General features: G+C 41.9%; 1 pseudogene; it reads right to left on the reverse strand.

Moving 5' to 3' along the window:
• Positions 1-992: 992 nt before the first annotated feature.
• Positions 993-25,792, reverse strand: LOC111971264 (exportin-6-like; annotated as a pseudogene).
• Positions 25,793-27,289: the final 1,497 nt, after the last annotated feature.

The raw sequence follows: 27,289 nt of genomic DNA on the forward strand, positions 1-27,289 counted from the left end.
GTCAAAATTAATGATAGATTTGAGTTAAATTAATTCTGACTATTTTGAGTAAGTGTATATTGGCTACGGCGTCTCAAAATGGACAAACAGTACTATTGTTGCTTATTTCTCATTTTTCAATCGAAGCTCTTGTAGCCCTTTCCTGCAGTTAAATGACCTAGTGGCCTCATGGGTGGAACGTTAATATTTTTCATAATTAAATAACATTATTTACAAAAAATGCCGAACATCCTGTGTTTCTATGTGAAACAGTTTTGTTATTTCAGTCTTCTGTGATGTATTTAAAGTGTAATATTGGGATGCAAACAAAAAAAATTGTACATTTTAACTCTATATCTGACATCCTACAGGTCTCTTCTTTTTTTAATAACTTATTTACATAAATCAAATCAATTATGAAAATAGTCAGATTAACCGATGCGTCCGGCCAAACCCGGATGACGCTGGGCTAATTGTGCGCCGCCCCATGATTCTCCCAATCACGGCCGGCTGCGACAGAGCCTAAACTCGAACCAGGAACTCTAGTGGTACAGCTAGTATGCAGTGCCTTAGACCACAGCGCCACTCGGGAGGCCCGAAGTTCTATTTGATGTTATGTCTGGCCTATCTATCTACCTATCTCACCCTATCGCAGTGCATTTATCTGTGAACATCAGACAATAAATGCATCTCTTTTATAGTCTAATCCCACAAGGCATATTTTTTAAAACACTGAAATAGACCATTATGACCTTAACTGCACTAGGTTAAACAGTGAAAATATCCATAGCCTAATAAAATATATTTTAGAGTTTTAGTCTGTCTATGTGCTCTTAGCCAACTTCTTTGTCGTTGCTTAGTCAGATGAACTAATCCTGAATTATTGGAGCACACATGGGGCCGGTATCCCAGACACAGATTAGGCCTAGTCCTGGACTAAAAAGCATTTTTAATGGAGAAACCGGAAACCAGGGTGGTATTGTCAGTTTCATAGTCAGTTCTGGAGAACCCCCTGTGAATGCAGGTTTTTTATTTCAACCTTATAATCATTGTACATTGCTTTCTTTTGAAGTCTACTTTACATTTGAAAGAAATGCAAAAACATTGACATTGCAAGATTCATCATAGTTTTTTTGTGCTATGACATTGTGACACTAAGTTAAAAAAAAAACTTTATTAATTAAGCATAGTTTATTCTGTTTCAGAATGGAATGATATGAAAGACAAGTTGAAAGTCTGTCTCCTTTGGAAATTAAAAACTGAAGGCAAGATCAATAAAAACGTACACGTTTGTTTTAAAAACTCAAAATCGAGTTGGAAAGTGCTGAATCCCAGCCTGGCCCTGGCTCAGACCGCTTCAGTCTGGATTTAAATTCAATAGAGGGGGTAGATAGGAGGGGAGCGGCCAGCACTGGTTTGGACAGACCCCAATGTTGAAAATCTGAGCTGTGTGGAGCGTGCCCATGGGTGATGTGCTATAGCTTGACAGTGCCCGTAGGGAGGCTGCTATTACACAATCTGTAATAACGCAGGTCGTTTACCAGTCTGTGCACACTCTGAGTGAAGGAGGGCAAGTCCTAGAGAGAGAGAGAGAGACACTGGTTACAAAGAAATCAAACATTTGAAGTCATGCAAACATTCAATGTACCGTAACATCCATTGGAACCATCCCACCAGTGTGTGCTAGTGTGTATATATTGGAAAAGAGCCAATGTAAATTGCATGTTGCATATGGGAGTTTGTTTATAAGCCCTCCCCCATTCCCAAATATGGGCCATGGGAAGTTTAGACATTTTGTTGTACATATGTAAAGTCACATGCACAACAGATTGTATAGTAATTAAACAATTATATCCTGTCATACTGTAAGCATCCAGTTCAAATGGGAAAATCTGAGATACAACGATGCTACCACAGTTTTCCACTCGTATTTCTCAGTCCAGAGTCTCTGATAATTCCAAGAGCACATAACCATATAATATTGGGCTAATACCCCACCACCACCTCTTTTACTATGAAATACAGTATACCAAACCCTACCCCAGACTCCCACTCTATAAACCCATTCCCATTAAGTCTCACCCGCTCCAGTTTAAAGTTGCGGCAGAGCACCGCCCGCTGGTTGGCGTCCACGCTCTGGCAGCCATTGAGAAACTCGGTCATGAAGGAGGAGTAGAAGGCATCAAAGTCCACGGAKGCCATGTTGTACACTGCCAGGGCGATCTCCTCTTGGAGCAGGTTGTGACTTTTGTGGAGGAGCACCTGTAGGAGCACGTTGATGAAATGAAACAGCATGGAGGTCCGGAACAGCCTCTGGAATAGATAGACAGAAAGAACAGCGTGGCCAAACACCAATGTTAGAATCATTCAATTTCAAATCAAATCAAAGTTTATTTGTCACGTGCGCCGAATACAACAGGTGTAGACCTTACAGTGAAATGCTTACTTACAGGCTCTAACCAACAATGCAAAAAAGGTATTAGCGTTAGATTTCCCTTCATTGGAACTAAGGGACCTCCTGCACCAAACTTTACAGTTGGCACTATGCATTGGGGCAGGTAGCGTTCTCCTAGCATCCGCCAAACCCAGATTTGTCCGGACTGTCAGATTGTGAAGTGTGATTCATCACTCCAAAGAACAAGTTTCCACTGCTCCAGAGTACAATGGCGGTGAGCTATACACCACTCCATCCGAAGCTTGGCTTTGCGCATGGTGATCTTAGGCTTGGGTACGGAAGCTCCCGACGAACAGTTCTTGTGCTGACGTTGCAGTTTCAGCACTCGGTGGTCCTGTTCTGTGAGCTTCAGCAGTCGGTGGTCCCGTTCTGTGAGCTTGTGTGGCCTACCACTTTGCAGCTGAGCTGTTGTTGCTCCTAGACATTTCCACTTCACAATAACAGCACCTACAATTGACCTGGGCAGCTCTAGCAGGGCAGAGATTTGACAAACTGAATTGTTGGAAAGGTGGTATTCTATGACATTGCGACGTTGCAAGTCACGGAGCTCTTTAGTAAGGCCATTCTACTGCCAATATTTGTCTATTGAGATTGCATGGCTGTGTGCTCGATTTTATACACCTGTCAGCAATGGGTGTGGCTGAAAAAGCCAAATCCACAAATTGGAAGGGGTGTCCACATACTTTTGTATATATAGTTGAGAATTAGATAGAAATAGAATAGTAATCATATTTTCATGATGACAACCATATGAGGTGAGGTTATTATTAAGATGGACCATTCAAATAAAGTGTCACAAAGAAGAGACAAAGGGTCATTTTGGAGCTAATGGTATGGCAGATAAGAGCTGAACTCACTCTATGGTAGAGCTTGTGCTTGCTGTTGAGGGACTCCAGATAAGAGAGGTTCTGCTTGAAGATGTGGATGTCCGTCTGCAGGAAAGACTGCCCAAAAGCCTGGAGGAACAAATTTGAGCCCATGTCAGGGAATTCTACGGCCCTGTCCAAAAACAACCCATAACCAATTCCCACTAGACACCGAAATAACTGGATAGTTATAATCCAGGGTTGGTTGGGGTCAATTCGAATTGAAGGCAGTTCATTCAGAAAGAGGAAAAACATTTGAAATAAATAGCTTCTACTTTTCAGATTATTGTGACGTCATTTAATTTGAAGTCATGGAGAAGTCATTGAATGACTTCAATTCGAATTGATCACAACCCTGTAAGGAATATGGTATTCGTTTTTTCAACAGAACATTGTACAAATGGCAGCAACATGCTGAATTGTGAGTACAACTTACATTTGAATATTAAAAAGTCAGCAGGCAAACCATGAATTGTGATAGCTCTAAAACCGAAAGGCCAGGAGGTGGAATTCTCTGATTATAAGCTAATTATATCATGTACATGAGGTAAAAAAAAATATATATATTATTAACTTGGCGTTGCAGTTTCGTTTAGACATTTTTGGAAATGTATTGACAAATTCACTAAAGCTTTCACTGGTGTAACGGATGTGAAATGGCTAGCTAGTTAGCGGGTACGCGCTAGTAGCGTTTCAATCAGTTACGTCACTTGCTCTGAAACCTAGATGTAGTGTTGCCCCTTGCTCTGCAAGGGCCGAGGCTTTTGTGGAGCGATGGGTAACGACGCTTCGTGGGTGTCAGTTGTTGATGTGTGCAGAGGGTCCCTGGTTCGCGCCCGTGTCGGGGCGAGGGGACGTACTAAAGTTATACTGTTACATTGATGCTGTTGACCCGGATCACTGGTTGCTGCGGAAAAGGAGGCTGTTGAAAGGGGGGTGAGTGTAACGGATGTGAAATGGCTAGCTAGTTAGCGGGTACGCGCTAGTAGCGTTTCAATTGCTCTGAAACCTAGATGTAGTGTTGCCGAGCGATGGGTAACGACGCTTCGTGGGTGTCAGTTGTTGATGTGTGCAGAGGGTCCCTGGTTCGCGCCCGTGTCGGGACCAGCCAGACTCATAACCATGTATTTAGCTTGCTAACGTTAGCTAGCTAAACGGTTAGCGTCATCGCTAGCATAACAGGCAAGCTAGCTAGCTTAATTCCTACCTTGCTTGCCATGGCATTGGCTATTAGCTACCTAATTTAACCAAGCAAACAAGACAACAGCTTTGATATGTAGCTAGCTTTCAATATGACATGGCCAGCTAAAATTCCTGCTAGCTAGCTTGTTTCAACTCTGATTTGCTAGCTAATGTTAGGAGGCGGCAGGTAGCCTAGTGGTTAGAGCGTTGGGCCAGTAACCGAAAGGTTGCTAGAATCTAATCCCCGAACTGACAAGGTAAAAATCTGTCATTCTGCCCCTGAACAAGGCAGTTAACCCACTGTTCCTAGGCCGTCATTGTAAATAAGAATTTGTTCTTAGCTGACTGTTATCATAAAAGTTTGTGTAGTGCAAAAATGAATGAAGGATCCAGCTATGGTGGTAATTCGTGTCATGTGTGACTACCGCAGTACTTTTCCATGTGCTATCTAACATCAACAAGCCCAGACGAGTTAGCTAAACATGGTGTCAGCATCCAGCATCCCCCCCTCTTCCAAACACACCTGCATGGCAGCACTAAACTGGGCCTCGTTCTCCATGGCCTCCTCAGCCGACCCCCTCTGCACGCTGGCTAGGAGAGAAGTCTTGAAGAAGTACCTCCAGTTATGGTGAAGCACCTGGTATAGCAGCTCAAACATCTCTGCCTTGACGTCTGGAGAAGAACGCTGTGGGACAGACAAAGAAATCACAATAGACCTTTATTATCCATTGTTGATCAGAAATTCGTATTTTTTGCTGACCCAGTGTCCAACACAATCGATCGATATACCACACACAGTGTATCTATTTTTTTTATTTATCAGTGTGTACAAACATGTGTGAATGAGAGAGTGCACTCTCACCTCAGCCACAATAGGGTAGACCTGCTCCATGCAGAGAGATATTATACTGGGTAAGAAGGGTTTGAAGGACTGGCCGGGCTCCTGAACCACCACCTGGAGAATTTTTAGGAACTTCTCCACCACTCGGCAGCCTGCGCTGCCCTCCTGCAAGATACTGGCTGCCAGCTGCTCCCTGGGACGGACACACACAAGAACGTAAAACAAGTTATAGCTTCTAAATGTGTAAAACTATCACAGGGATGTTGAGGACAGCCAGTCCTTGCGTCTACAGCGCTGTCTATTAATTTGAGAGGGGTTACATTTTTCTAGCCTCATCCCTCAGCTGTATATCAAAACATGTGACAGGGCTGCTGTTTTGTTTTTTTCCGAGTCCCAGATTGTAGCTTTAAAATGGTCACTATATTTGTATCTAAGCGTGTGTGTCCTACCTGGTGAACATGCTGAGGAAGGTGTGTATAATTTGTCCAGTGAAGAGCACACCCATCTGAACATGCAGGCCTTGAAACAGTGTGAAGAAGAAGCTCAGCATCTCATCTGTCACATCTTGAGGAGAGGGAGTGACGGCGGGAAAGACAGAATGTCAGAAAGAGTAACTCAGCTTTGGCATTATATCAAATCAATGACTAGAATGTTGAGTGAAAATTACGTTTGAAGTGATAGAGAAAATTAAATCTGAAATCTGCAAACTACAAGCTTAACTCCGTTGATCTACCGTACGTGCGTGCATGTGGGTGGAGTGGGATTTTTGGAGTAGAGGAGAGGACATCCTTTGGTAACATGACATCCTCGCCGTCCCACTCACATTCACAAGGGGCGATAATTTTGTATTTTAATTTTGTGAAAGCAAGAGAGTCACCTTCCCTTACTAGAAGTAGCTAGCTGGCAGCCTGGCTAGCAACATAGCAAGCTAGCTAGCTTTTTTAGCTTCCCATATCTCCATGTGAAATAATCAATGATTCATAATGAAAAAATATGCCGTGCCAAAGATTATTTTACTTGCCGGTGTAACCTAAAACATTATCCCACTTTGATATGCTGCTCGCGTATTAACTCCCATATCAGCTAAACATAGAACGTCATCATGTTTTGGTCACATAGTAAAAAAGCACATGGCTAGCTAGTTGGCTACAGCAGGTTCTACCATTTCGAAATAGCCAACCTTTTGGATGGATTCTTGTTGTTTGGTTTACTGTTTTAACAGCTGATGAAATTATATTTGGTTATCGATGCTAAATAGACTACTTTGATGGATAGCCTATACAAAAAGTATTCACCCCCTTTGGCGTTTTTCCTATTTTGTTGCATTAAAACCTGTAATTTAAATTTATTTTTATTTGAATTTCATGTAATGGACATACACAAAATAGTCCAAATTGGTGAAGTGTAATGAAAAAATAACTTGTTTCAAAAAATACTGGGAAAAAAACTGAAAAGTGGTGCATATTCACCTCCTTTGCTATGAAGCCCCTAAATAAGATCTGGTGCAACCAATTACCCTCAGAAGTCACATAATTAGTTAAAGTCCACCTGTGTGCAATCTAAGTGTCACATGATCTGTCACATGATCTCAGTATTTTTACACACCTGTTCTGAAAGGCCCCAGAGTCTGCAACACCACTAAGCAAGGGGAGCCACCAAGCAAGCGGCAACCATGATGACCAAGGAGCTCTCCAAACATGTCAGGGACAAAGTTGTGGAGAAGTACACATCAGGGTTGAGTTATAAAAAAATATCTGAAACTTTGAACATCCCATGGAGCACCATTAAATCCATTATTAAAAAAATGGAAAGAATATGGCACCACAACAAACCGGCCAAGAGACGGCCGCCCACCAAAACTCGCGGACCAGGCAGGGAGGGCATTAATCAGAGGTGCAACAAAGAGACCAAAGATAATCCTGAAGGAGCTGCAAAGCTCCACAGCGAAGATAGGAGTATCTGTCCATAGGACCACTTTAAGCCGCCCCAGAGCTGGGCTTTACGGAAGAGTGGCCAGAAAAAAAACATTGCTTAAAGTGTTCACCAAAAGGCATGTGGGAGACTCCCCAAACATTTGGAAGAAGGTACTTTGGTCAGATGAGACTGAAATTGAGCTTTTTGGCCATCAAGATAAACGCTATGTTTGGCGCAAACCCAACACCTCTCATCACCCCGAGTTCACCATTCCCACAGTGAAGCATTGTGGTGGCAGCATAATGCTGTGGGGATGTTTTTCCATCGGCAGGGACTGGGAAACAGGTCAGAATTGAAGGAATGATGGATGGCGCTAAATACAGGGAAATTCTTGAGGGAAACCTGTTTCAGTCTTCCAGAGATTTGAGACTGGGACGGAGGTTCGCCTTCCAGCAGGACAATGATCCTAAGCATACTGCTAAAGCAACACTCGAGTGGTTTATGGGGAAACATTTAAATGTTTTGGAATGGCCTAGTCAAAGCCCAGACCTCAATCCAGTTGAGAATCTGTGGTATGACTTAAAGATTGCTGTGCACCAGCGGAACCCATCCAACTTGAAGGAACTGGAGCAGTTTTACCTTGAAGAATGGGCAAAAATCCCAGTGGCTAGATGTGCCAAGCTTATAGAGACGTGCAGCTGTAATTGCAGCAAAATGTGGCTCTACAAAGTATTGACTTTGGGGGGGTGAATAGTCATGCATGCTCAAGTTCAGTTTTTTTTGTCTTATTTCTTGCATCTTCAAAGTGGTAGACATGTTGTGTAAATCAAATGATACAAACCCCCCAAAAATCTATTTTAATTCCAGGTTGTAAGGCAACAAAATAGGAAAAATGCCAAGGGGGTGAATACTTTCGCAAGCCACTGTATATCAGATGAAGGAAACAAGCGACAACACTGCCCCCATGGCAGCAGAAGGAATGATACAGCGTCTACATTTTCAGGTAGTAAAAAGGTATGAACACCAGAGTGTATCACAAGGACCCGACCCTTTAGTAGACAAAAAAACAACATTGCAACACGCCGAATCTTGCGAATGTGTAGAGTTTGTAGTAAGCATTAAATATCATTCATAAAAGGTGAATGTCATTGAAAATGTGAAATGTCACATTGTTAGAATGGTTGAAAAAACAGTTGCACACTGTGTGTACTTGCAAATAAACATTTTGCTAAGTGCAACGTTTTTGTCACATACATTGACCTTGCTCAGGCATATCACACGTCTAACGTTACATTGTAAAATTACTTGAAATGTACTGTGGCGATGGAGTTGAGATTTTCATTTAATGCCTGTAAAATCAGTGAATGGGTAATTGTAAAATTACAACACGTCAGCTCTCTAGTATGACTGAAACTATTGTGCTAAAACACAATGTTACTTCTTCTGACCTGGCTGCTGGATGAAGACAGGAAAGAGGCCCAAGGAAACTTGCACAGACTCCTGAAGACTCTGGTTGCATATCTGTCGGGATTTGGTGGATTCCTCTGAGATGCTGTCCACTATGTCCCTTAGCACAGGCAATGTCTGGTGCAGCACTGCTTTCGCTAAGAAAGAGGCATAGGGGGTAAGAAAGATGCTTGGGTTTATGCTATAAGGCCAAACGCATAATGTCTCTAGTGTCTCTTACTTACAATCAGTGCATTAAACTTCAGGGTGAGACTACTACATTACTCTGGTGTGTTGATTATTGTGCATTGTCCCTGTCAAAAAGGGCTTTACTCAGTCTGAATTTTACTCTGTAGTTTTTTTAGGAATGCCATGGTAGAGTGGTATTATAATGACAGAATTATTCCCTCAATTACCTTTAATCAAACTTCGTTTGCATGGAATTACACACAAAGTATTCAGACACCCTAACTTTTTCCACATTTTGTTATGTTAAAGCCTTAGGCCAGACAAAATTGATTCACTGCTTAACGGATTTCCCCCCCCAGAAAAGTGAGGCGAGCGAGCGAAAAAATAAATAATTCGCTGGATAAGGAAAAACAGTACTTTACCACATTGTCCTAGGCTATATGGACATGAACAATAGGCAAAATATTTAATTTAAGACTGATTTTCAGATTATTATTATTATTAATACACAAATTAACATTATTCACAGAATATTGCATTCTATTATACATCCTATCATATTAAAAAATTATTGGGAAAAAAAGTAATATGAATATATGATCAGTTCATTAATCTACTTAATTGTATAGCCTAATAATAAATCATTGTAATCGATTTAAAATGTTGATGCATAATGAGTTCATTACCTGAATGCATCTCTATAGCCTAGGCGTTAACAAAATATTCATACAAATATGATTAGGCCTCTCATTGACCCTCTTTCTACAAGGCCTAGTCTATCAAGTTAGGTCTGCCAAATTAATGTAGCATTGGAAAAAAATACATAAATCCAGCCATAGAGTATAACCTTTCATCATCTAAAATGTGTTTTGTTTATAACATACACAATAAGAAGCATCAATCTATATAGAGCAAGCRTGACTAAATTCAAGCCCATTAACTTTGCTCACCGCATCCTCCTTCGATTGTCTCGTCTGGCTGCCCCGAAAAAACCCCACCTGTTGATCTGCACGAAGTGTGTGCGTGCCACTGGCGATGTACTTTGCTGGACATGCTAGCTGTTCTCGGCGGCGCATCATCACTTCAAATGCATTCCGTCATGGCGTTATCGGTTGGCCTACTACTACTGGTAGTACCGGTAAAATGTTCTGAATCGCAAATCACCATACAGCTGACACTTCAACTTCATCAATCATTTTGACTTCAATTTGGTTGTCAAATACTATTAGCTTGCACTGCGTCTTTGCTGATGAATTCATTGATCTCTGGCCAACAATTACATTAGTCTATTAATCGCTTCTAATAGATCTGAAAACGATGCAATAACCATGAATTTAACCAACTGTTTGTTTATAATGAGGGATGTCCCACATTTAACCTTGACACATAAATAGTAGGAATTTGTGCTGGCTTCAGCCATGACCGCATGACAAAGAAATGAAACATCTGCACGTCGCCTGCATGTGCCAGCATGAACATGATCTGAGCGTGTGATCTGAGGCTGTTTGGTCTCTTGGGCATCAACTTTGGAAAGCCTCAAGGGAGAGCGGACAGTGCATTATAAACAAAGAGCAGCATATATTGGACAAAAATTAACACATCTGATTAATTTGTGGGTGTGGAGAAAAGAGAGGCGGGGCATCCGTTAAACAGTAATCAAACCTTGTCTGGCCTTATTCTAAAATTGATAAAATAAATGATCAATCTACACAATACCCCATAATGACAAAGTGAAAACAGATTTAGACATTTTTGAAAATGTATTACCAATAAAAAACTGAAATAACTTATTTTTCTAAGTATTCAGACCCTTTGCTATGAGACTCGAAATTGAGCTCAGGTGCATCCTGTTTCCATTGATCATCCTTGAGATGTTTCAACAACTTCGTTGGAGTCCACCTGTGGTAAATTCAATTGATTGGACATGATTTGTCTGGAAAAGGTCCCACAGTTGACAGTGCATGTCAGAGCAAAAACCAAGCCATGAGGTCGAAGGAATTGTCCGTAGAGCTCCGAGACAGGATTGTGTCAAGGAACAGATCTGGGGAAGTGTACCAAAACATTTCTGCAGCATTGAAGGTCACCAAGAACAGAGTGGCCACCAAGACTCTTCCTAGAGCTGGCCGCCCGGCCAAACTGAGCAATCGGGGGAGAAGGGCCTTAGTCAGGGAGATGACCAAGAACCCAATGGTCACTCAGTTCCTCTGTGGAGATAGGAAAACCTTCCACCAATCAGGCCTTTATGATAGAGTGGCCAGATGGAAGCCACTCTTCAGTAAAAGGCACATGACAGCCTGCTTGGAGTTTGTCAAAAGGCATTTAAGGACTCTCAGTCCATGAGCAACAAGATTCTCTGGTCTGATGAAACCAAGATTGAACTGTTGGCCTGAAAATAGCTGTGCAGCGTGTAGCTGTCCCCATCCAACCTGACAGAGCTGGAGAGGATCTGCAGAGAAGAATGGGAGAAACTCCCCAAATACAAGTGTGCCACGCTTGTAGCGTCATACCCAATAAGACTCAAGGCTGTAACCGCTGTCAAAGGTGCTTCAACAAAGTACTGAGTAAAGGGTCTGAATACTTATTTAAATGTAATATTTTTTTATGTGCAAAAAATTCTAAAATACGTTTTTGCTTTGTCATTATGGGGTATTGTGTGTAGATTGATGCGAAAAACCCAGCAATTGAATCCATTTTAGAATAAGGCTGTAACGTAACAAAATGTGGAGAAAGTCAAGGGGTTTGAATACTTTCTGAATGCACTGTAAACCATTTGGTACAAAGCAGTTACCAATTGAGTTGAAATAGGTAGGTTTGGGCAGTATCCAAATGTCCATACCGTTCATGTACATATCGGGGTATACGGTATTACCTGCAGTGCTCACAAGGGGCTCAATTTCGTTCCAAACATTATTTATTTTCGCTAACAAGGTACTAGCAAATTTCCATAGGGGACGCTAGCTAAATGCTAATAAGAGCAAACAAACATAAACTAAATGCAAGGACAGACAATCCAGCTAATAAAGTCACATAACTATCTCAAAAAGGCTACTCACACTTGATCCAGGTGGGAATTGATTGTCTCTGCTGTAACCAATAAGCTTAAACTTGAAAGCTAGCAAGTTAGCAAACCAAATGCATAGCTGGAGCCCTGAGCTGGAGAAAATGTATTTGGCACATCTTAGATAGTTAACTTAAGATATAAGATATGTAGCTTGCAAACATTAGTAGTGCATTTCAAGTGTAACTTGATCACCTCTCTTGTGCTGCTCAACAGTGGATCGTCACATCATGTTGGCACCATGTGGTCTTTATAAACATACTTCATATAATTTCTGTAAAAAAAGGCTTTTGGCGGTATTGAAAATCATACCGTCGGTACTTCAAAATACCCCGGTATACCGCCCATGCCTAGAAATAAGTACTAAAAAGTACCCATTGTCATCACATCTTTTCTCCCACATTATTTCTTAGTAAATACCAGCTGAAACAGGACTGTAGAAGGAAGCGATATCAAAACTACAGGAGACGTAAGGATGATAAATGGCATGATTCCCAACTGACTTCCAGGCCAATGATTCCCAACTGTCTTCCAGGCCAAGGCGGTGTGGTGGCTGGTTGGCGGCAGTGCCCCTCAGTAGGCAGTAGTGGCGGGTAAGGGCAGCCAGCAGGCTGGCGTGGCTACTGGAGCGGGTTTGCCACTGCTGCTCGCTCTCTGGCAGGTTAGACCAAGGCAGCATGTTGGACAGAGCCCTGCACACAAGCATGTGGGCCTGGAGGAGTGGAGACACACACATTAGACAGATTCCTCCACGCATAACCATACACACTCCAGCAGGTGTGACTATAGGTGGAGGGGGCAGATTAGATAGCGCACTAACGTGGGACACCCCAGAATCCGGACAGAGAAAAGTTTTATTACTTCTAATCAGGAAATAGATTAAGGCCGGGCATTGACGACAACCCGCGGTCGGATTGAATCTCGGTCCTAAGCCTCAAAATAACGTTGAAACCATAATGGCGCACTCTGACCTCTTGGGGGAGCCTGTGAGTCTGGGTCTCTGTGATGCAGTTGAAGATGTTCTGCACGGCGGGCAACGTGACCAGGAAAACAGGATGCACGGTGGTCGCTATGGACAGCATGAGATGGCATGCCGACAGCAGCAATTTTTCGGGTACCTAGAACAGAAAGACAGTTTGACAATGAAATAGGTAACACAAGGAATTGACAAAGTCTGCAAAGATTCTTAGTTGACTTGCTAAAATGATCTGATAACCAGTTTTTGGCCAATGAGAACACAAACATGCAAGCTCAGTTGGTTGGCATAAAAATGGAAACACTGGGTGTCATATCATACCAATTGCACAACATCAGCAACTAGGTAAGATTTAACACAGACATATTGTTACTACCACATACTGTGTGTGTGTGTGTGTGTGTGTACGGTTACTTTGGCAGTGATGAGTGGTGTGGTGGCATCCATGGTGGAGGTGACGAGGCTGATGAAGCGGCTCTGGTTGTGCCTTGGACCTCACTGTAGAATTGAGCCAGCCAGTGGGAGAAGGCCTGCAACGCCGCCAAGGACTGGGCATGGCTGGACACAAACACACATTAACAACTGACAATACAGTTATATTTGCCAAGAGAATCAAATGCTCTCTGACTATTTTCTTGTCACAAATTGTTGGTTTAATAAAAGGGGTGAATTCTGAAGTTGTGTCTACAGTGCCTTCAGAAAGTAGTCATACCCTTTGACTTATTCCACAATGTTGTGTTACAGCCTGAATTCAAAATTGATGAAATAGATTTTTTTCTCATCCATCTACACACAATACCCTATAATGACAAATTGAAAACATTTTTCGAAATGTTGGCACATTTATTGAAAATGAAATACAGAAATATCTCATTTACATAAGTATTCACACCCCTGAGTAAATACATGTTATAATCACCTTTGGAAGCGATCACAGCTGTGAGTCTTTCTGGGTAAGTCTCTAAGAGCTTTGCACACCTGGATTGTACAATATTTGCACATTATTCTTTTAAAAAGTCTTCAAGCTCTGTCAAGTTGGTTCTTGATCATTGCTAGACAGCCATTTTCAAGTCATACCATAGACTTTCAAGCCGATTTAAATCAAACCTGTAGCTAAGCCACTCAGGAACATTCAACGTTGTCTTGGTAAGCAACTCCAGCGTATATTTGACCTTGTGTTTTAGGTTATTGTCCTGCTGAAAGGTGAATTTATCTCCCAGTGTCTTTTGGAAATCAGACTGAAGGTTCTCTATTCCATTTATTTGCCCCAAACATAACGCTTTGTATTCAGGACATAAAGTTAATTTMTTTGCCACATTTTTTACTGTTTTACTTTAGTGCCTTATTGCAAACCAGATGCATGTTTGGGAATATTTGTATTCTGTACAGGCTTCCTCCTTTTCACACTATTGTGGAGTAACTACAATGTTGTTGAATCATCCTCAGTTTTATCCCTTCACAGTCATTAAAATCTGTAACTGTTTTAAAGTCACCATTGGCTTCATGGTGAAATCCCTGAGCTGTTTCCTTCCTCTCCAGCAACTGAGTTAGGAAAAACGCCTGTATCTTTGTAGTGAATGGGTGTATCCAAAGTGTAATGAATTACTTAACCATGCTCAAGGGATATTCAATGTGTGCTTTTTATTTTTTACCCATCTACCAATAGATGCCCTTCTTTGTAAGGCAATATAACCTCCCTAGTCTTTGTGGTTGAATCTGTGTTTGAAATTCACTGCTCGACTGAGGGACCTTACAGATAATTGTATATATGTGGGGTACAGAGATGAGGTAGCCATTCAAACATCACATTAATCTCTAATAGAGTGAGTCCAGGCAACTTATTATGTGACTTAAGGAAATGTTTACTCTTGATCTTATTTAGGCTTGCCATAACAAATGGGTTGAATACTTGACTCAAGACATTTCAGTGTTCCATTTGAAATTAATTTGTAAAAATTTCAAAAAACATAATTCCACTTTGACATTATGGGGTATTGTGTGTAGGCCAGTGACACAAAATCAACATTTTATCCATTTTCAATTCAGGCTGTAACAACAAAATGTGGAAAAGTCAAGGGATGTGAATACTTTCTGAAGGCACTGTAGACAGTGGCAGTAAACGGTTGACACTCACACGTCGATGAGGTCAGGCTTGGGCACGGCAGTCTCCAAGTCATACAGGCTGATCTGAGAGCCATATAATGTGACTTCCACCAACCTAGAAACACAAGTGCAGATGCAATCTGAATTATTTCTTTATCAAAATTATCACTTGTAATGCAAGACAGGATTTGATTTCAATTCAGGAAGTACTGCATTGTCAACTCCAAATCAAGACTTATGAAATCATCTTGCCACTTTTCAATAATTAACATAGAATAATTAAATCTCAAGTGTAAGTGGTCAGTCTGGGAAATACATAATTTCATTTTGGCCAAAAGCTCTTTTCTCCCTTTCTCGCTCTTCTTCACATATTGGAGGCCACCAAAGGGGTAGGCGCTAGGAACCAAAATGAAGGTAGACACTGATGTTTGACAGAAGCAAGTTCCATTTTAATTAAGCCAATTCAGGAATTAAACTGACATTTCAATGGAAGTGACTGAAAGAAGCAGTGTGGCACACTAACCTCTTCACCACCGCTAGGGCATCGCTGAAGCGTGCGGTGAAAACATCCCCAATGAAATACGCAGCCAGCCTCCCGACAGCCTGAAGTAGGGAGCTGAGGTCTCTGAGAGCGCAGTGCAGCCTCCGACAATCATTCTCTGCTGTGATGTTCAGTCTCTGACCTGCCACAAATAAAAAGTCGAGATTTTTTAATTTATTTAATTTCACCTTTATTTAACTAGACAAGTCAGTTAAGAACAAATTCTAAATTACAATGACAGCCTACCAAAAGGCCTCCTGCGGGGACGGGGGCTGGGATTAAAAAAAAAATATATAAATATAGGACTAAACACACATTATGACAAGCGAGACAACACAACACTACATAAAGAGAGACCTAAGACAACAACATAGCAAGGCAGCAACACATGACAACACGGCATGGTAGCAACACAACATGGTAGCAGCACAAAACATTGTACAAAGATTATTGGGCACAGACAACAGCACAAAGGGCAAGAAGGTAGAGACAACAATACATCACACAAAGCAGCCACAACTGTCAGTAAGAGTGTCCATGAATGAGTCTTTGAATGAAGAGATTGAGATAAAACTGTCCAGTTTGAGTGTTTGTTGCAGCTCGTTCCAGTCGCTAGTTGCAGCGAACTGAAAAGAGGAGCGACCCAGGGATGTGTGCGCTTTGGGGACCTTTAACAGAATGTGACTGGCAGAACGGATGTTGTATGTGGAGGATGAGGGCTGCAGTAGATATCTCAGATAGGGGGGAGTGAGGCCTAAGAGGGTTCTATAAATAAGCATCAACCAGTGGGTCTTGCGACAGGTATACAGAGATGACCAGTTTACAGAGGAGTATAGAGTGCAGTGATGTGTCCTATAAGGAGTATTGGTGGCAAATCTGATGGCCGAATGGTAAAGAACATCTAGCCACTTGAGAGCACCCTTACCTGCCGATCTATAAATTATGTCTCCGTAATCTAGCATGTGTAGGATGGTCATCTGAATCAGGGTTAGTTTGGCAGCTGGGGTGAAAGAGGAGCGATTACGATAGAGGAAACCAAGAGTAGATTTAACTTTAGCCTGCAGCTTTGATATGTGCTGAGAGAAGGACAGTACCATCTAGCCATACTCCCAAGTACTTGTATGATGTGACTACCTCAAACTCTAAACCCTCAGAGGTAGTAATCCCACCTGTGAGGAGAGGGGTATTCTTCTTTCCAAACCACATGACCTTTGTTTTGGAGGTGTTCAGAACAAGGTTAAGGGCAGAGAAAGCTTTGTTGTAGAGTGTTTAACACAAAATCCGGGGAGGGGCCAGCTGAGTACAAGAATGTATCGTCTGCATATAAATGGATGAGAGCTTCCTACTGCCTGAGCTGTGTTGTTGATGTAAATTGAGAAGAGCATGGGGCCTAGGATCGAGCCTTGGGGTACTCCCTTGGTGACAGGCAGTGGCTGAGACAGCAGATTTTCTGACTTCATACACTTTGAGAGATAGTTAGCAAACCAAGCCAAAGACCCCTCAGAGACACCAATACTCCTTAGCCGGCCCACAAGGATGGAATGGTCTACCATATCAAAAGCTTTGGCCAGGTCAATAAACATAGCAGCACAATATTGCTTTGAATCAAGGGCAATGGTGACATCATTGAGGACCTTTAAGGTTGCAGTGACACATCCATAACCTGAGCGGAAACCAGATTGCATACCCGAGAGAATACTATAGACATCAAGAAAGCCAGACAGTTGATTATTGCCAAGTTTTTCCAACACTTTAGATAAACAGGGCGAAATAGGTCTATAACAGTTAGGATCAGCTTGATCTCCCACTTTAAATAAAGGACGAACCGTGGCTGCCTTCCAAGCAAGGTTGGAGATAGGCTTGGCGATGATAGGGGCAGCAACCTTAAAGAAGAAATGGTCTAAACCATCTGACCCAGATGGTTTTTGGGGGTCATGTTTAAGGAGTTCCTTTAGCACCTCAGACTCAGTGACTGCCTGCATGGAGAAACTTTGTAGTGGGGCAAGGGAAAAGGAGGGAGACGCATCGGGGATAATCGCATTGGAAGGGGTGGGAGATTAGACAATTTTGGACGGGCAAGGAGGCATGGCTGAGTCTTAATGACTTAATGAAGTGGTGATTAAAGAGCTCAGCCATGTGCTTCTTGTCAGTAACAACCACATCATCAACATTAAGGGATATGGGCAGCTGTAGGGAGGGTGGTTTATTCTCCAGCTCTTTAACCGTTTTCCAGAACTTCTTGGGGCTAGAGATGAGGATAAGCACATGCTCAATTCATGAAATAACCTTTTAAATGACCATCTAGTTTTTTTTAAACAGTCCACGACATGCATTGCATGCTGTTCAGAAGTCTTTTCCAGTACTTTTTCATGTCTTAAAATGAAAGGCAAACAACCCCTAGCCCCTGCCCCCTGAGAGAACTGGTTAGGTGTTAGAAAAATGGCCCAGCCTATGAGAGCAACTACCATATCACTTAGACCTATCCAATTCCTTAAAATCTACACCTGTACCAATGAGATAGGCACTAAAAGTTGTTTCTGGATACCACAATTATGATTTTCYCCCTACAGATCCTCTACATTTTTAAGATGTCTTGATTGTGTACATCTTCACACCCTAGAGCTAATACTTGGTGGAAGCACCTTTTGTAGCCAGCCAGCTGTGAATAATTTTTAATAAGATTCTACCAACTGCACAACTCTTAGGGCATCATACACTCAGTGGACAGTTTATTAGGTACATCACCCGTTCACATAAATGGTTTTCTCCTACAGACAGTGAGTCACGTGGCTTGCTATATAAAGCAGGCAGACAGGCATTTAGGCATTCAGTTACTGTTCAATGTAACATTAAAATGAGCAAAACTAGTGACCTAAGCTACTTGAAGCTTGGTATGATCTTCTGTGCCAGGCACGCTGGTTCCAGTACCTTAGAAAGGGCCGGCCTCCTGGGCTTTTCACGCACAAGTGTCTAGGGTTTACAGAGAATGGTGACATACAAAAAAACAGCTCATTGATGAGAGCTCGAAGGAGAATGGAAACAATCATGCAAGCTAACAGGCGGGCCACAAACAGGCAAATAATGGCACAGTACAACGTTGGGATGCAGAATGGCATCTTAGAATGCAAAACGCGTTGGTCCTCGTCACAGATGGGCTATTATTGCAGATGACCACACCGGGTTACAATGATATCAGCTAAAAACAAGAAGAAGCGGTGCCAGTGGCCACGCGATCACCAACACTGAACAATTTAAGAGTGTAAAAACATTGCTTGGTCCGACGAATCCTGGTTTCTGTTGCTGATGGAAGAGTCAGGATTTGGCGAAAGCAGCATGCGTCCATGGCCCCATCCTGCCTGGTGTCAATGGTACAGGCTGTTTTATTAACATTTATTTAATCAGGGGAACACAACTGAGATCAGAGTCTCATTTTCAATAGTGCCCTGAGACCATAAAGTAAAATATTTAAAAAACTATAACAAGATACAATAACAATGTAATGGTGTGGGGATTGTTTTCCTGGCACACGTTCGGTCCCTTCATAGCAATTGAGCAACGTTTGAATGCAAAACCTTGTAGAATCCATTCCCCAAAGAATTCAGGCTATTCTGGAGGCAAAGCGGTTCTGACCCATTACTAGATGGCCACTGAGTGGTATAATTGCCCAAGCTCAGTACAGTCGTGGCCAAAAGTTTTGAGAATGACACAAATATTAATTTTCAAAGTCTGCTGCCTCAGTTTGTATGATGGCAATTTGCATATACTCCAGGATGTTATGAAGAGTGATCAGATGAATTGCAATTAATTGCAGAGTCCCTCTTTGCCATGCAAATGAACTGAACCCCCAAAAAAACATTTCCACTGCATTTCAGCCCTGCCACAAAAGGACCAGCTGACATCATGTCAGTGATTCTATCGTTAACACAGGTGTGAGTGTTGACGAGGACAAGGCTGGAGATCACTCTGTCATGCTGATTGAGTTCGAATAACAGACTAGAAGCTTCAAAAGGAGAGTGGTGTTTGGAATCATTGTTCTTCCTCTGTTAGCCATGGTTACCTGCAAGGAAACACGTGCCGTCATCATTGCTTTGCACAAAAAGGGCTTCACAGGCAAGGATATTGCTGCCTGTAAGATTGCACCTAAATCAACCATTTATCGGATCATCAAGAACTTCAAGGAGAGCGGTTCAATTATTGTGAAGAAGGCTTCAGGGCGCCCAAGAAAGTCCAGCAAGTGCCAGGACCGTCTCCTAAAGTTGATTCAGCTGCGGGGATCGGGGCACCACCAGTACAGAGCTTGCTCAGGAATGGCAGCAGGCAGGTGTGAGTGCATTTGCACGCACAGTGAGGCGAAGACTTTTGGAGTATGGCCTGGTGTCAAGAAGGGCAGCAAAGAAGCCACTTCCTTGAATAAAGAATGGTACCAACACATCCTCCGAGAGCAACTTCTCCCAACCATCCAGGAACAGTTTGTTGAAGAACAATGCGTTTTCCAGCATGATGGAGCACCTTGCCATAAGGCAAAAGTGATAACTAAGTGGCTTGGGGAACAAAACATCGATATTTTGGGTCCATGGCCAGGAAACTCCCCAGACCTTAATCCCATTGAGAACTTGTGGTCAATCCTCAAGAGGCGGGTGGACAAACAAAAACACACAAATTCTGACAAACTCCAAGCATTGATTATGCAAGAATGGGCTGCCATCAGTCAGGATGTGGCCCAGAAGTTAATTGACAGCATGCCAGGGCGGACTGCAGAGGTCTTGAAAAAGAAGGGTCAACACTGCAAATATTGACTCTGCATCAACACTTATGAAATGCTTGTAATTATACTTCAGTATTCCATAGTAACATCTGACAAAAACATCTAAAGAGTCTGAAGCAGCAAACTTTGTGGAAATTAATATTTGTGTCATTCTCAAAACTTTTGGCCACGACTACATTTGGTTGGGAATCATTGATGGAGAGCAATATTCAAACCTGGTCTCTGATTATGAAGAACATTTTTGTCAGGAATGAGAATGGACCTCTCAACACCTCTAAAAAAGCCTTTCTGGCAAATTATTCTGGTGTGTCTTTGGCATTCAGTTTTCTGAAAACCTAGTCTCGCATTTCCTTATCTCAAAAATCACGTCGTCGTCACGCCTCCCTTGGAGGTCATGTAGAATGTTTTATTGCAAAAACAGTTTGAACGGTCTACTGGCTCCCAGTGGCAAGATTTTGATTGGATGTTACATTTTAATAATCCCCCCCACACGCCATTAGAATAAAAAAAAGATATATACATTTAACCTTTATTTAACTCGGCAAGTCAAGCATTTCGCAACACCCGCAATAACATCTGCTAAATATGTGTAAGTGACGAATAAAATTAGATTTTTTATTTGATATTTACTGAAATCGAAACACATTCTAAACTGCTCTTGAAAAAAAAACGTTTTGCCTCGTCTCCATTCGTTAGGCTGCTGGCTAACGTTATGCTTTGCTATCAGGATAATTTTTTTTGCATAATAATAATAATGCCCATGATTTCGTTTTGGTAAGAACACAAAAAAACTGAGGCAGTGCGAGAACCTATTCAAGAAAGTAAATACATTTTAAAAATGTAAGCGGGCTACAGTAGGCGCCTTTGTAGGCTAACTCAACTAAGCTGCTAGCGAGCTAACTTTACACTGTTTTGCTAGCTAAGTAAATTAAATCAGCTAGCTAACTTCCTTTTAGCTAGCTATCTTGATGTAATTAATAGTAAAATAAAAACAGTCTCCAAATGCATTTGTAAATAACAGCCATGAAAAGGGGTGAAATTGCAGCTCCAGCTCTCAGTAAAAGGAGTGTAGGATACGGCATAGCGCAGGTAATTTTGTGGGAGGACATTATGAAAAGATTCTCCAGTTTGAGTCCCTAGAGGGTAAAACTTTGAGAATGAAGAGATAATAGCAACATCTGATTTGAGTATAATGAAGCCTGTGTCTTTGTGATGTTTTCTGTCATCAGATATGGAAAGCTGTGAAAGCCTGTTTCCAAATGAAGATAGCACTCCTAATGAATGTCGCAAGAGACTAAGGGTATATCTTATATGCCATGGGTTATATAGTGCCTTGAGAAGAAATTCATACCCATTGACTTATTCCACATTTTGTTGTGTTACAGCCCAAATTCAAAATGGTTTAAATATATTTATTTTCCTCTCACTCATCTACACAAAATACCCCATAATGACAAAGTGAAAACATGTTTTTAGAAATATTTGCAAGTTAATTGAAAATGAAATAAATACATCTCATTTACATAAGGGTATATTTGAACACCCAAGTCAACACGTTAGAATTACCTTTGGCAGTGTTTACAGCTGTAAGTCTTTCTGGGTATGTCTCTAAGGGCTTTGCACACTTGAATTGTACAATATTTGAACAAACAAATTATCCAAGCTCTGTCAAGTTGGTTGTTGATCATTCCTAAACAGCCATAATCAAGAGGAAGACCAGGGACCATAGCTTTAAGCAGATTTCTTTTTATCATAAAAAAATCCTTAGTCCTTGTCGATGACAAGCATACCGATAACATGACGCAGCCACCACCATGCTTGAAAATATGAAGAGTGGTACTCAGTGATGTGTTGGATATGCCCCAAACTTAATGTTCTGTATAAAGGACATTAAATAATTTTTTTGCAGTTTTACTTTAGTGCCTCATTGCAAACAGGATGTATGTTTTGGAATATATTGTATTCTGTATAGGCTTCCTATAGGCTTGGAATATATTGTATTCTGTATAGGCTTCCTTCTTTTCACTTTTTTCTTTAACTAACTAAAATGTTCTAATTTTGGTCATTTTTCCTCTGTCCCGGTAAATTCCACCAGATGGCGAATGGATTCTTATTGCAAATGTACAAAACATCACCAATCATGACATGGCCATTTCTCCTAAACAAAAAATACTTTGAAGACGAAACTTGGTGAGCATAGGTTTGGCCTAATGGGCTGTTAGCCCAGAAACAAGATGGCGTCAAGGCCTCAACGCTTTTTGAGTTAAGGCAATTTTTCAAGGATTAAAGGTCAACAATGAAAATAGAGCGCTAATTTGACCGCTTCACGTCAAAGTACATGAACCTACAGTGTCAGGAAAAAAAAGAACCAGCCATTTATCTATCGTACTTTACGAGAAATCGCACAATGTATAATTGGTAATGGTCAAAGAAATGTGTTTTTTTCCCCMAARAAAGTTACAGATCCAGTTGCGGCATGTTCAGACGAATCCGTTAAAGTGGGTTTCGGAGCTCTACGTGATTTCTGTGATTTTCTGAAATAACACACTCATTCAACCCTCTGTAAATAAGTCAGTTCTTAACCTCTAACGAGCCTCTACCCCGGGTCCGGGAGCACCCCCCATCCCCCCACACACTGATTAGCATAGCTAGCATAGCTTCACAAGTAGATAGTAGCATCTAAATATCATTAAATCACAAGTCCAAGACACCAGATGAAAATAAACAGATCTTGTGAATAAAGCCACCATTTCAGATTTTAAAATGTTTTACAGGGAAGACAAAATATGTAAATCTATTAGCTAAACACGTTAGCAAAATACACCACTATTCTAACTCCATCAGTTTCTTACTCCTTCAGGTGCTATCACCAATTCGGCTCAACTAAGATATTGATATCCACTAACCAAGAAAAAACCTCTTCAGATGACAGTCTGATAAACATATTCATGGTATAGGATAGTTTTTGTTAGAAAAAGTGCATATTTCAGGTAGAAATCACAGTTTAAAATTGCACCGACCATCACAAATCGACTAGAATTACTAGATAGAGCAACGTGTATGACCAATTTACTCATCATAAAACATTTCATAAAAATAGACAAAGCATAGCAATGGAAAGACCCAGTTCTTGTGATTTCAGACCATATTTCAGATTTTCTAAGCGTTTTTTCAGCGAAAACACAATAAATCGATAAGTTAGCATACCACATGTGCAAACGTTACCAGAGCATCGATTCCAGCCAAAGAGCGCTATAACGTAATCACCGCCAAAATATATTAATTTTTTCACTAACCTTCTCAGAATTCTTCCGATGACACTCCTGTAACATCATTTAACAATATACATATACAGTTTGTTCGAAAAGGTGCATATTTAGCCATACAAAACCGTGGTTACACAATAAAAATACTAGGAAATCAAGCCTCAATATGTCTGACGTCATCTATCAGAGTGATCTAAGTTTAATTAAAGCTAATCATATACTTGACTAAAAAAATACAGGGTTGACAGCAATCGAAAGACAAATTAGTTCTTAATGCAACCGCTGATTTACATTTTTAAAAATTATCCTTACTTTTCAATACAGGGTTGGCCAAGTGAAGCTATACCAAACAAAATGGCGAAATATGCGGTTAAAATATTTCGACAGAAACACGATTTATCATATTAAATATTGCTTACTTTGAGCTGTTCTTCCATCAGATTCTTGGGCAATGTATCCTTTCTATGTTATAAACGTCTTTTGGTCGATAGATGTCCTCTGTCCTTCGAATATCCACTAACGATCGAACGGGACCCCAAAACGTGTCCAAACTTTCAGAGTGCACAACAAAGAAATTCCTCAAAATCGCACTAAACGGATATAAATTGCTATAAAACGGTTCAAATTAACTACATTATGATGTTTTTAAACAACTATAACGACTGAAAACATGACCGGAGAAATATTGCTGGTTAGACAACGATTTGGAACGAGGCAAGTCCGATGGCCTTCACGCTTCAGGCGCACGACGAGAAAGGGCGGTCCCTAAACATTTTGTGGTTTTATAATGGCTGGGATTGTGCAATAGATTTCATTCAAAACGTGATGACGTACAGACACCCAGAGGAAGACGTAGGCAGTGTCGGTTTCTTCATAGCATTCACTGTCGCCTTAAAAACAGACCCCAGATCAGGGGTAAAAATTTCTGAAATCTGAACCCTGTCATGAAAAGTGCTGTAGAAATTGTTCTGTGTACCACTCAGAGACAAAATTCCAACTTCTATAGAAAACTAGAAGGTGTTTTCTATCCAATAATAACAATAATATGCATATTGTACGATCAAGAATTTAGCACGAGGCAGTTTAATTTGGAGACCCAAATATGCTAATGCGGAACAGCACCCCCTATAGTTGCAAGAAGTTAACGTAAAGACTTAAAACTCAGTATTCTGTAAGCGGCTACCCCACGGAGGATATGTGTTCACTTTCAGATTCCTGTGTCAACTGGTAGTGCCTTAAATTGTGGTCATAGGGGCTGTTTCGAAGGGTTAAAAAAATAACATCTTTCCAAACTTCATATGTGTGATTAGGCAACCCTCATGAACTGTAAATCAGTCATTTCTCCCAACATTTCTCCCCAAATGGCATGCAATGGCATTACCATAATCTCTAGGCTGTGCCGAGTTCAACGAGATGCCCCGCTTGACAGTAGCTCGCTCGGTCTGAGCGTAGCGACCGTGATTAAAAAGTAGGCCCATAATGAAGCCTGGCCCTAAATCTCAAGTGCTTTTGGGTGACAGTGAGAGAACCGTTAGGGTTAGAAGCACAATTCGGCCTCAGGAACGTTCCTTGAAGTCCTCCCGATCTGTGCAAGCCTAACCTTGACTGTGTGGCATTAACCCTTAACAGTGAAAAGAAGGTGTTTACATCAAACAGTTTGCAATGACTTCTCTCCCCATAGGAATACATTGCCTGCTCCCCTAAATTCAACCTTAAGCCTATATGGGTCATGAATGCCTTATGAACCTGTCTTTGATGACAATTCATCAGGCCACTATGAGGTCTACCTGTGTTGATTCTACCGGTGTTGATTCGTTGTGCAGACCACACCAACCTCTGGAGAGCCTTGAGGTTGCAGGGGGTGCAGTTGCTGTACCAGGTGGTGATACAGCCCGACAGGACGCTTTCAATTGTGCATCTGTAAAAATTTGTGAGGGTTTTAGGTGCAGGCCAAATGTCTTTAGCCTCCTGAGGTTGAAGATGCTCTGTTGCGCCTTCTTCACCACACTGTCTGTGTGGGTGGTCCATTTCAGTTTGTCAGTGATGTGTACACCAATGACTTTGAAACTTTCCACCTTCTCCACTGTGGTCCCGTCGATGTAGATAGGGGGGGTGCACCCTCTGCCGTTTCCTGAAGGCCACGCTCATCTCCTTTGTTCTGTTGACCTTGAGTGAGAGCCCTCACCTCCTCCCGGTAGGCTGTCTTGTCATCGTTGGTAATCAAGCCTACTACTGTTGTGTCGTCTGCAAACTTGATGATTGACTTGAAGAAGTGTTTGGCCACGCAGTCATGGGGAGTACAGGAGGGGGCTGAGCACGCACCCTTGTAGGGCCCCAGTGTTGAGGATCAGCGGAGTGGAGGTAATGTTTCCTACCTTCACCACCTGGGGGTGGCCCATCAGGAAGTCCAGGACCCAGTTGCACAGGGCGGGGTTCAGACCCAGGGCCTCTAATGAGGAGCTAGGAGGGTACTATGGTGTTGAATGCTGAGCTATAGTCTATAAAACAACATTCTTACAGATGGGATAGGGCAGTGTGCAGAGTGATGGCGATTGCATTGTCTGTGGATCTATTGGGGCGGTGAGCAAATTGAAGTGGGTCAAGGGTGGCAGGTAAGGTAGAGGTGATATGATCCATTCTAGTCTCTCAAAGCACTTCATGATGACAGAATTGAGTGCTACAGGGGGATAGTCATTAAGTTACCTTTGCCCTCTTGGGTACAGGAACAATGTGGTGGCCATCTTGATGTGGGATAGGGAGAGATTGAATATGCCTGTGGCTGGTTTTCCTTTTGTAGTCCGTGATTGTCTGTAGTCCCTGCCACATACGTCTCGTGTCTGAGCCATTGAATTGTAACTCCACTTTCTCTCTATACTGACGTTTAGCTTGTTTGATTGCCTTGCGGAGTGAATAACTACACTGTTATTATTCTGCCATATTACCAGCTGCCTTGCCATGGTTAAATGCGGTGGTTCGCCCTTTCAGTTTCGCACGAGTGTTACCATCTATCCACGGTTTCTGGTTAGGGTAGGTTTTAATAGTCACAGTGGGTACTACATTTCCTATACACCTGTGACCTCAGTCACCGTATCCGTGTATGCATCTAGATTGTTTTCGCAAGCTACCCGGAACATATCCCAGTCCACGTGATAAAAACAATCCTGAGGAGTGGATTCCGATTGAATAGTACAAAGCACGGGCACTTCCTGTTTGAGTTTCTGCCTATAGGACGGGAGGAGCAAGATGGAGTCGTGGTCAGAATTTCCGAAAGGATGGCGGGGGAGGGCCTTGTAAGCATTCCGGAAGTTTGAATAGGTCAACATTCACAAGACCGCAGGGCCAGACAGATTACTAGGACGTGTGCTCCGAGCATGAGCGGACCAACTAGCAAATGTCTTCACTGACATTTTCAACCTCTACCTGACAGAGTCTGTAATACCTACAGTACATGTTTCAAGCAGACCCTGTATCGAAGGCGGCGAAGATAACCTGCCTAAATGACTACCGCCCAGTAGCACTCACGTCGGTAGCCATGAAGTATTCTGAAAGGCTGGTCATGGGTCACAACACCATCATCCCGGAAACCCTAGACCCACTCCAATTCGCATACCGCCCCAACAGATCCACAGATGACGCAATCTCAATTGCACTCCACACTGCCCTTTCCCACCTGGACAAAAGGAACACCTGTGTGAAAATGCTGTTCAT

Source organism: Salvelinus sp. IW2-2015, linkage group LG13 (genome assembly GCF_002910315.2).
Source record: "Salvelinus sp. IW2-2015 linkage group LG13, ASM291031v2, whole genome shotgun sequence".
Taxonomy (NCBI): domain Eukaryota; kingdom Metazoa; phylum Chordata; class Actinopteri; order Salmoniformes; family Salmonidae; genus Salvelinus; species Salvelinus sp. IW2-2015.